Raw genomic sequence first — 8,501 nt, 5'->3', positions numbered from 1 at the left:
ACCAGAGCTGTGTGAACACAGCTGAACAGGAATATGAATACATCCCATTTTCAGGCATTTGGATGAAGACGCTACCAGAAGAGGAACTAAATGCAGATTCAGGTGAAAGACTTAATGCAACTCCACAAAAGGCATTAGGAAATCCTTTGGATCTTTAACTTTGCCAAGCCAAGCCTAAAGCAAAAAAAACAAATAGCACCCACGCTCCACTGCTACGACAAACCAATCCTATTTAAAGTTTTGGTGTAGAATTCAAGCACACTTTTTAATATCAGTTTTTCCTTTCCTCCTACCTATTGCCCATTGAAATAGGTTGCTCCAACTATAACATAATTGATATTCTGGTTACATGTGCATTTGGAGTAAATATGTGACCTACATTATTGTTATCAACTTTGTCTGCATTCCCAAAGTTCAAAAGTGTGCATACACCCAAAATCTGTGTAGTTCAAAAGGTATCACCTGTGCCCAGGGAGTGGATATCAGCAGAAATGGAGAAAATCAAGTTTTGTAGAACTCCAGATGTACTTTGGAATATCTTCTCCCCAGTGGTCATTTCATTTGAATTTCATTCTAAAAAAGGAAATTGGTTACCAAAAAAGGATAACAAAAGAACAGAAATTTGACTTACATTTGAACATATTATGTTTTATTATAGGAGCAAATATTAAAATAATTACTGTAATTCAAATATAAATATAATGCATCTCTCACTACCGTGGAGAATAGTGTAATGAAGTGACCTGTGTTTGTGCCTGTTTTACTGTTTTAAATAGTTTTAATTCTACAGACAGTTTAATTTTATTTTAATCTTGAATTTTGTAGGTATGTTTTGTAATTTTGTATATTAGAGCTAGATGTGATTTCCTCTTCCTCCCCCCTTTTTAATGGGGGAATCTTGTAATCTGCCTTGAGATATAGCTTTGGGGAAAAGGTGGGATATAGAGAAAGTGATTGATTGCCTGCTCAGTTTAGTATCCAAAGATCAAATGTTAATAGGCAGTTGCTGCTTCATCCTATGACTATATATCTTTAAACCACAGGAAGATGTCTTCAAAGACTTTCTTCTGCCAACCATTCAAATGCAAAAATGCTCTCTGTATAATATGGCACAATTGCCACCTAATTTGGAACCTCCATTTCAGTCTCTCAGCATGTACAGGTTGAGTGTCATTCAGAATTCCAAAATCTGAAATAGTTCAAAATCCAAAATTGTCCACATGGGTGGCTGAGACGGTGACATCTTTGCTTTCTGATGGTTCAGTGTACACAATCTTTGTTTTATGAACAAAATTATTAAAAATATAATGTATAAAATAGAATATTAGTATGTGTCTCTGCACTTTGGCTAGCTAAGATTTCTCTACATTATTCAGGGGAGGGGAAATGAATCTTCATAGAGATTGATGGGTACTTAAACGGAACCCCATTATGACCATCCTGTAAATTCCCAACTCACCAGTGCTTTTTTTTAAATTTTTTTGAAGAATTGTATATATTTGAGGATGACAAATGGAGATCCTTCCCAAGGAGACCCTTCATCATATTCTGCATTGTGCTGCTCTCTTCCTTGATCATGACAACAGCCGCTCTTGTGATGGCATGCCTTAGATGTAAGTGCACTTCAGAAGCACAACTCTTTTTTTGGATACCCATTCTGTTCCATTTACCTTCTTCTTTTCCATTTAGCTTTTGACCTTATTGATTACATATAAAAGCAGGGTATAAATTCAATATAAATGAATGAATGAATGTATGTATGTATGGCTTGTCAGCTTCCCTTGAAATATTTTTATCAAAAAGAATTCTGAAACAAAACATATTGTGAAGCATCCATGTAAGTAATGAAAGATGAAGGACTATAGGTCCAGGAATGATCTTGGTCTATCTGCTAGTCTAGTGAAAGGGAAACACTTGGGTGGCAACACTGCACAAACACAGGGTAAGGCATACTAGATTATGTTTGTTCATGAGCTGAATGTCCATCCGAGCTACTATCTGATTCCAGGTGCAAATACATCAGTGAAACCTGTAGTGTATGTTCTGTTCATGCTGAGTAGCCTTCTTTCAAGTCTTCATATTTTGCAGGCATTCCAGTTTGCCCAGATGACTGGACTGAATTCCAAGATAAATGCTATTATGCCTCAGAAAATGGAAACACGTGGGAGGAAAGCAGATACATGTGCAAAAGAAAAGGTGCTGATCTCATGGTAATAGATCATGCAATGGAACAGGTGGGTGTTTCCGGTCTCTTATAGAACAGAAAATGGAATAGTTGAGAGTGTGGCACAAGAGGACATCTCTTCCTATTTTGGGAAAAAGCAGGAATTAAATCCATTCATTCATTCATTGTTGGACCACTGTACTTACAGACAGACACCCTCAGCTTTGTGTGTTCAGAAAAAATCTACCTTCCAATAAAGGCCTGCATGATTTGATCTCAAGTTTAATCTTGAAGAACCTTTAGCCATTCTACATAATGTACAAAATAAGGTGGCAAGTTCCTGGGCATTATCTTTTGGGGCAGCAGCCCAGTGGTCTTATTGCTCCCTTTCTCCTGTATTTTTAATCTTATTTTACTATCACCACACCTTCCTGTGTCTTTCTGAATTCTCTGAAGACCATTTTAAGAAAAATTTTTGCACTATGATTCTATTTTAACCGTCGTGACAACATCCTATGTAATATTGTGATTTGTGGTTTGCTGTAGCACTAAAAACTTCTGGCTGAGAATTCTTAATTATTCTTGTTGTTGTGTGCCTTCAAGTAATTTTTGTCTTGTGGCAACCCTAAGATGAAACTAACATGGGGTTTTCTTGACAAGATTTGTTCAGAGGAAGTTTCCCATTGCTAGCCTGAGACTGAGAGAGTGAGACTTGCCCAGGGTCACCCAGAGGGTTTGATGGCTAAGCTGGGAATCAAATCCTGGTCTCCAGAGTTGTAGTCCAATACTCAAACCAATGCCCCTCCCTAAACTGCAAATTTTAGGATTAATTGCTATGTTGCCATGACAGTTAAAGTGGAATTATAGTGCTATAATTGTGAAAGGGTCCTTTGTCTGCAAATGACTCCACGCGGATGGCTCCTAGCACTGCTAACCAAAAACATTTTGCATTTACACCATTTTCCCTTCCTTAGTGGATTTGCTGTGGTAAGAAAAAAACAGAAGGAACAAATGATAGCAAACATGGCAGAGTTTAAAACTGAAGATGACATCTAAAGTCTAGAAGTACCTTTAGCATCCTTTCACCATTTTCTTCTAGAGGACTTCCTGCTCTTTATAAAGATGACTGCCTGCATCTTTATAAAGATGGATATCTGCATGCTGGCTGAGCATAATTAATAGTTTTATGTCTTATCCCAGACCATTTGCTGAAATTAAAGAAGAATGTAGATCCTATACCCACATTTTCTAGGAATCCAGTAACCCATGAAAAGGTTAGTGATACAGTTTTGAGGTGATTATAATTCTGTTTTCAGAACAGATTAATGCTTGTGCGGTTTTTCTTGAAGCTTAATACTGCTATGAGATCTCTTACTAAGGCCAAAGAAAAAGTTGTGGGGTCCACACAGCTCTAAATTCAGACAAGATATCAGCTCAGGTGAGCCAGTGTAGGCTTGAAATTTTGCTTGGAGAATAATGTCTTGCTGTTTTTCTTTTCTAAACCTCCCAGCATGGATGGGATGGAATGAAGATGGACTATGGATATAGAAAATCAATTTCTACTGACCGGTAGTTATGGAGGGATAATTTAAAAGCACATGACCATCTGAAAGATGCAAAGAGTGATTCAGGACAAAATTAATATAAATGTGTGAGTGTTTGTGTGTTGTATTCCTTCAAGTCATTTCTAACTTATGGTGATCCTATCACACGGTTTTCTAGGCATGTTTCATCAGAGGGGGGTTGCCATTGCCATCCTCTGAGGCTGAGACATTGTGACTTGCCCAGGATCACCCACTGGGTTTCCATGGTCAAGTAGGGATTCAAACTTTGGTCTCCAGAGTCAAAGTCCAGTGAGCAAACCATTACACCATTCTGGCTCAATATAAACAAACTCCTCACAAAAAGAAGCTTTAACTGGATACAGTAAGATCATATGCTTTAAAGATTCATGGACTCTAGCAATCAAGGTCTGATTCCCTGCTCAGCTATGGAAACCCACTGGGTGTCCTTGGCTCAGTCACATATTCACAGCCCCAGAAAACCCTATGACACGTTAGTCTTAAATTCGCCATACGTGAGAAACGACTTGAAGGCACACAAGTCCTGGGGTCCCCAATTCCAGATAGCTGCATACCCTTTTCTAAAGAATCATGTCCTAAGCCATGGATATTATTTTGCCAAAGTTTCCACACCTAAGTCAAATATAAGAGGAGACAGCTCTTTCTGGTGCCTCGTTTAAGGGGAAATGGAACAGGGAAAAAAATCATTATTTTTATCTTGGAAACAAACAAAGAATTCTAACCTGTTTCAAAAACTTACAAGGGCAACAATGTTTACCCATTGTGACAAAAACTGAATTATATTGACATCAAAGGATTATATTTTATCAAAGGGCTTTTCAGCCTCTAAAAAAAGGACTGTCAGCGTTCCTATTGTTCTAATTCTTGCTGTTACTCCCTCAGTGATGGAACCTTGTGGGATGCACAGCCTTGTGCTTCTTGAGGATCTTTGGTCTAAGCCATGTTGTTTTCCATTTGTCCTAGGCCTTTCTGAAAAGTAAAATGAAAGACAAAGGAACCATTTGGATTGGCTTGCATTACATACAGGCTGAAAATGCATGGAGGTGGGTGGATGGGAAAAATCTCTCCTACAAGTGAGTAGCATCCTTCACTATCATTCTACAGCTAAGGTTGTAAGGGCGTGTCTGCACTGATTGAAACAAGTACTAGATTTTGTTCCTGTTGTTTCCATTTGTTGTTGTTGTTGTTGTTGTTGTTGTTGTGTGCCTTCAAGTTGTTTCCAACTTATGGTGACAGAGAGGAGGTTTGCCATTGCCTTCCCCTGAGACTGAGAGTGTGTGACTCACCCAATGTCATCCAGTTGGTTTCATGCCAAAGAAAAAAATGATCTTGAGTCATAGTCCAACATTCAAACTACTAATGCCACAATTTTATACTAGGGTATATTAGGATCCTTCACATGCTTGCTCTTCTTTGCCATGCCCTCTTCCTCAGGAGGGAGCCACCACTGCGACAAAGCTTGGAGGGCACACTTTTTTGCTATGGCGGTGGCTTCCTCCTCACAAAGAGGCAGCCACTACAGTGAAGTCAGGAGGTACACTTGCCCCTTCTCACCCTGCAGTGGGAGACAAGCCCATCTGGGTGTCACCTCCTAGTGACACCACTGGGAGTATCCTATTCTTTTGCAGCTCAAGCTTTGTTATACTGTTTACTGCAGACACACTGCTACAACTCAGCAACTGAAAATCTCTGTTTCTCCATCTACAGTTCTCCTTCACCACTCTCCCAAATGCCAATGCTGTTTAAAAACTTCCAGCTAGATAGAGAAAGAAAAGAGGACTAGAGGAACAGAAAAGGACTTTGTTAAAAGGAGGTTCTTTGTCAGACACCGAGGTATATTTGTACTTTTGAACTTTTAAAATAGTTTAATAACAAAAAATAGCAGCAGAAGGGACACATGTCTGGCTTACTGGTGGACAAAGCAGATAATGGAGGTATATTTCTTTGAAGTAATGCTCCTTGTTGCCTCTGAGAGGCAGTGGGCATCCTCCTCCGCTGTTTCCCCCAGCTTTTGAATGGCTCATAGCACACAGAGCACAAAGTTTATTCTTTCCTGGGACAGCTGACTGTCGCCCCATTTCTTCACTATTTCCTCTTTAGCTAACAAAGGCTCCCAGATCAACTTACAAATTATTTATTTGACAGCTCCCTGTCCTCAGACTCACAATCTACACACAGGGAAAAGGGAATGGCATTAGGGGAGGGAATTGTATATATTGTATTTTTTAAAAGGTTGTACGCTGCTTTGATTGTGGTAACAAAAAGCGGGATATAAATTAAAGTTTTATGTATTTATAAGTTTTAATTAAATCCAGCAGATACTACTGGTTCTTTCATCTGCTCCTGATGCTGTGCCTGCCTCTTCTTCTTTCCCTCCAAGGCCACAGCATTCTTATTAATTCTTATTAATTTAATAATTATGATTTTTTAAAAATAATAATTTATTAACATTAAAATTATTAGTAGTACTTTGTTCTTTAGCTGCATGTGCACAGCTGCCAACACATCTAACTAGAATAGGCATGGGAGAAAAGCCAGTGGTTGTCACGAATGCCTTCTTGTGTTGCATGGATTGCACTATAAAATCTGTCATTTTTAGTCGGATTCTGTAGGAAAGCATTCTTTGTAAACAAGAGCTTGATTCTTAGCTTCACCGGATATCATTCTTATGTTTTGAATCTGCATCCAAATCTAACAAACACAGCTGCTCCATCCTCAGCAGGAATCCAGTCTGCTGGGTTCCCTATCAGTTTGCCACTGACAGAAAGTTCTCTTTCTTTTCAGAAACTGGCAAGGAGGAAGACCACAAAAGGAGCATGAGGGAAATGACGTAGAATGTGTGGCTGCAGGTTATGAACACAAGTGGACCATCCGTCACTGCAGAAGTTACATTCTTTCCATTTGTGAAAAGAGCAGGCATGTTGTCTGTGACCTGTGCTCCCCATTTCAGCCACAATTAAACTTTTCTGCATCTTCAAGTAGAATCAGTCATAATGATTGTTACTGGTGAACAGTTAGAAAACATACCAGACAGACCTGACCAACTTCCACCTCATCCACCAGTCTGCTTCCAGCTGAGTCCATCTGGAAGTGAAGCAAAGGAAGAAGGAAAAAACTTGGTTAAATCTGTCAAATGTCAAAAAGGGAATTAATCATGTTTCTCTTCCTCTCATCCTGTGACCTGTTTTCCTCAGCATCCCTCTGTCCAGAGTCCACAAGGGATCAGTTTGATCCCCTTGAGAAGCTCACCAGTAAGGCAGGAAAGTAATAGCCTCCCTGTTACCTGCCTCCAGCATTTGCACTCAGAGGTGCAGTTGTTCCATTTAACTGTCCTGATGTGTTGTTGATTAACCAATGCTCTATGAATTTGTCTAATCCTTAAAATTGTGACTATCATCACATGCTGTGACAAGGAATTCATATGTTAACTTGGCAATGTATGCAATCTTGCGTCTTTTTATCTGTTCAGAACCCATCATAAATCAGTTTCACAGGAAGAGATCTATCCAACTGAGTACATTACTTCAGTCCTATATCTTTTTAAATGTCTGCTGAACTCAGTAGAGTCTGGCTACAATCCTAAACATGTTTAATTAGAAGAAATAACCACTTTACACAATAGATTATGTATGGTCCCAAACAATAAACACTGTGAGTGTGCTAAGGAGAGATGTTCTTCCAGACACAAAGTGTGCTCTTTTTTCATGGAGCAGTGGCAAATCATGTATTTCCTTCCACAGGTCTGTGAGACTAAGACACACTTTCTTCTTTACACATAAGGTGCCCGGAGCTGGTTGTTGTTGTTAACGGCCCTTAAGCTGACCCATTCTCAAGGTGACCTTGTGAATGAGACATCTTTCGGCCTGTGAAGGAGAGAATAGGCTGGCTCAGCTCCATCAGGGCTAGCCTGAAGAAAGAGGCTCCTCCCTCCTTAACTGTCATCTTTCAGCCTGTGAGGGAGAGAATAGGCTGGCTCAGCTCCATCAGGACTAGCCTAAAGAAAGAGGCTGCTCCCTCCTTAACTGTCACTTTCGGCCTGTGAGGGAGAGAATAGGCTGGCCCAGCTCCATCAGGGCTAGCCTGAAGAAAGAGGCTGCTCCCTCCTTAACTTAAGAGGCCCTTGGGGGTCTCTTCCCTCTCACAGGCTCTATGTATTCCTTCAGTGCAGAAGAAGAAGGGGATGGACTGGACGGCCCTTGGGTTTCCATTCCCTCTCTAGGACTTTACGTATTCGAGCATGTCAGAAGAAGGGGCTGGACTGGATGGCCCTTGGGGATCCCTTCCATCTCCAGGGCTCTGTGTATTCTGGCATGGCGGGGAAGAAGGTGCTGGACTGGATGGCCCTTGGGGGTCCCTTCCCTCTCTCGGATCCTATGTATTACTGTATGGCAGAAGAAGGGGCTGGATTGGAAGGCCCTTGGGGTCCCTTCCGTCTCTAGGACTCTATGTATTCCTGTGTGGCAGAAGAAGGGGCTGAACTGGATGGCCCTTGGGATCCCTTCCATCTCTAGCACTCTATGTATTTCTGCATGGCAGAAGAAGGGGCTGGACTGGATGGCCCTTGGGGGTCGCTTCCATCTCTAGCACTCTATGTATTCCTGCATGGCAGATGAAGGGGCTGGATTGGATGGCCCTTGGGGATCCCTTCCATCTCTAGGACTCTATGTATTCCTGCATGGCAGAAGAAGGGGCTGGATTGGATGGCCCTTGGGGATCCCTTCCATCTCTAGCACTCTATGTATTCCTGCATGGCA

At 40.8% G+C, this 8,501-nt stretch overlaps 1 long non-coding RNA gene across 1 annotated transcript; it reads left to right on the top strand.

Moving 5' to 3' along the window:
• Positions 1 to 3,383: 3,383 nt before the first annotated feature.
• Positions 3,384 to 7,092, top strand: LOC149322024 (uncharacterized). The gene is made up of 3 exons (XR_016279608.1): positions 3,384 to 3,438; positions 4,711 to 4,820; positions 6,532 to 7,092. It is a non-coding gene; the product is annotated as an uncharacterized LOC149322024 (long non-coding RNA).
• Positions 7,093 to 8,501: the final 1,409 nt, after the last annotated feature.

This window comes from Sceloporus occidentalis, unplaced genomic scaffold, assembly GCF_023333645.1.
Source record: "Sceloporus occidentalis isolate IW3139 unplaced genomic scaffold, rSceOcc1.0.p SCAF_1, whole genome shotgun sequence".
Lineage (NCBI taxonomy): Eukaryota > Metazoa > Chordata > Lepidosauria > Squamata > Phrynosomatidae > Sceloporus > Sceloporus occidentalis.
The sequence above is the reverse complement of the archived record's forward strand: the minus strand, read 5'-3'. Positions and strand labels throughout refer to the sequence as shown.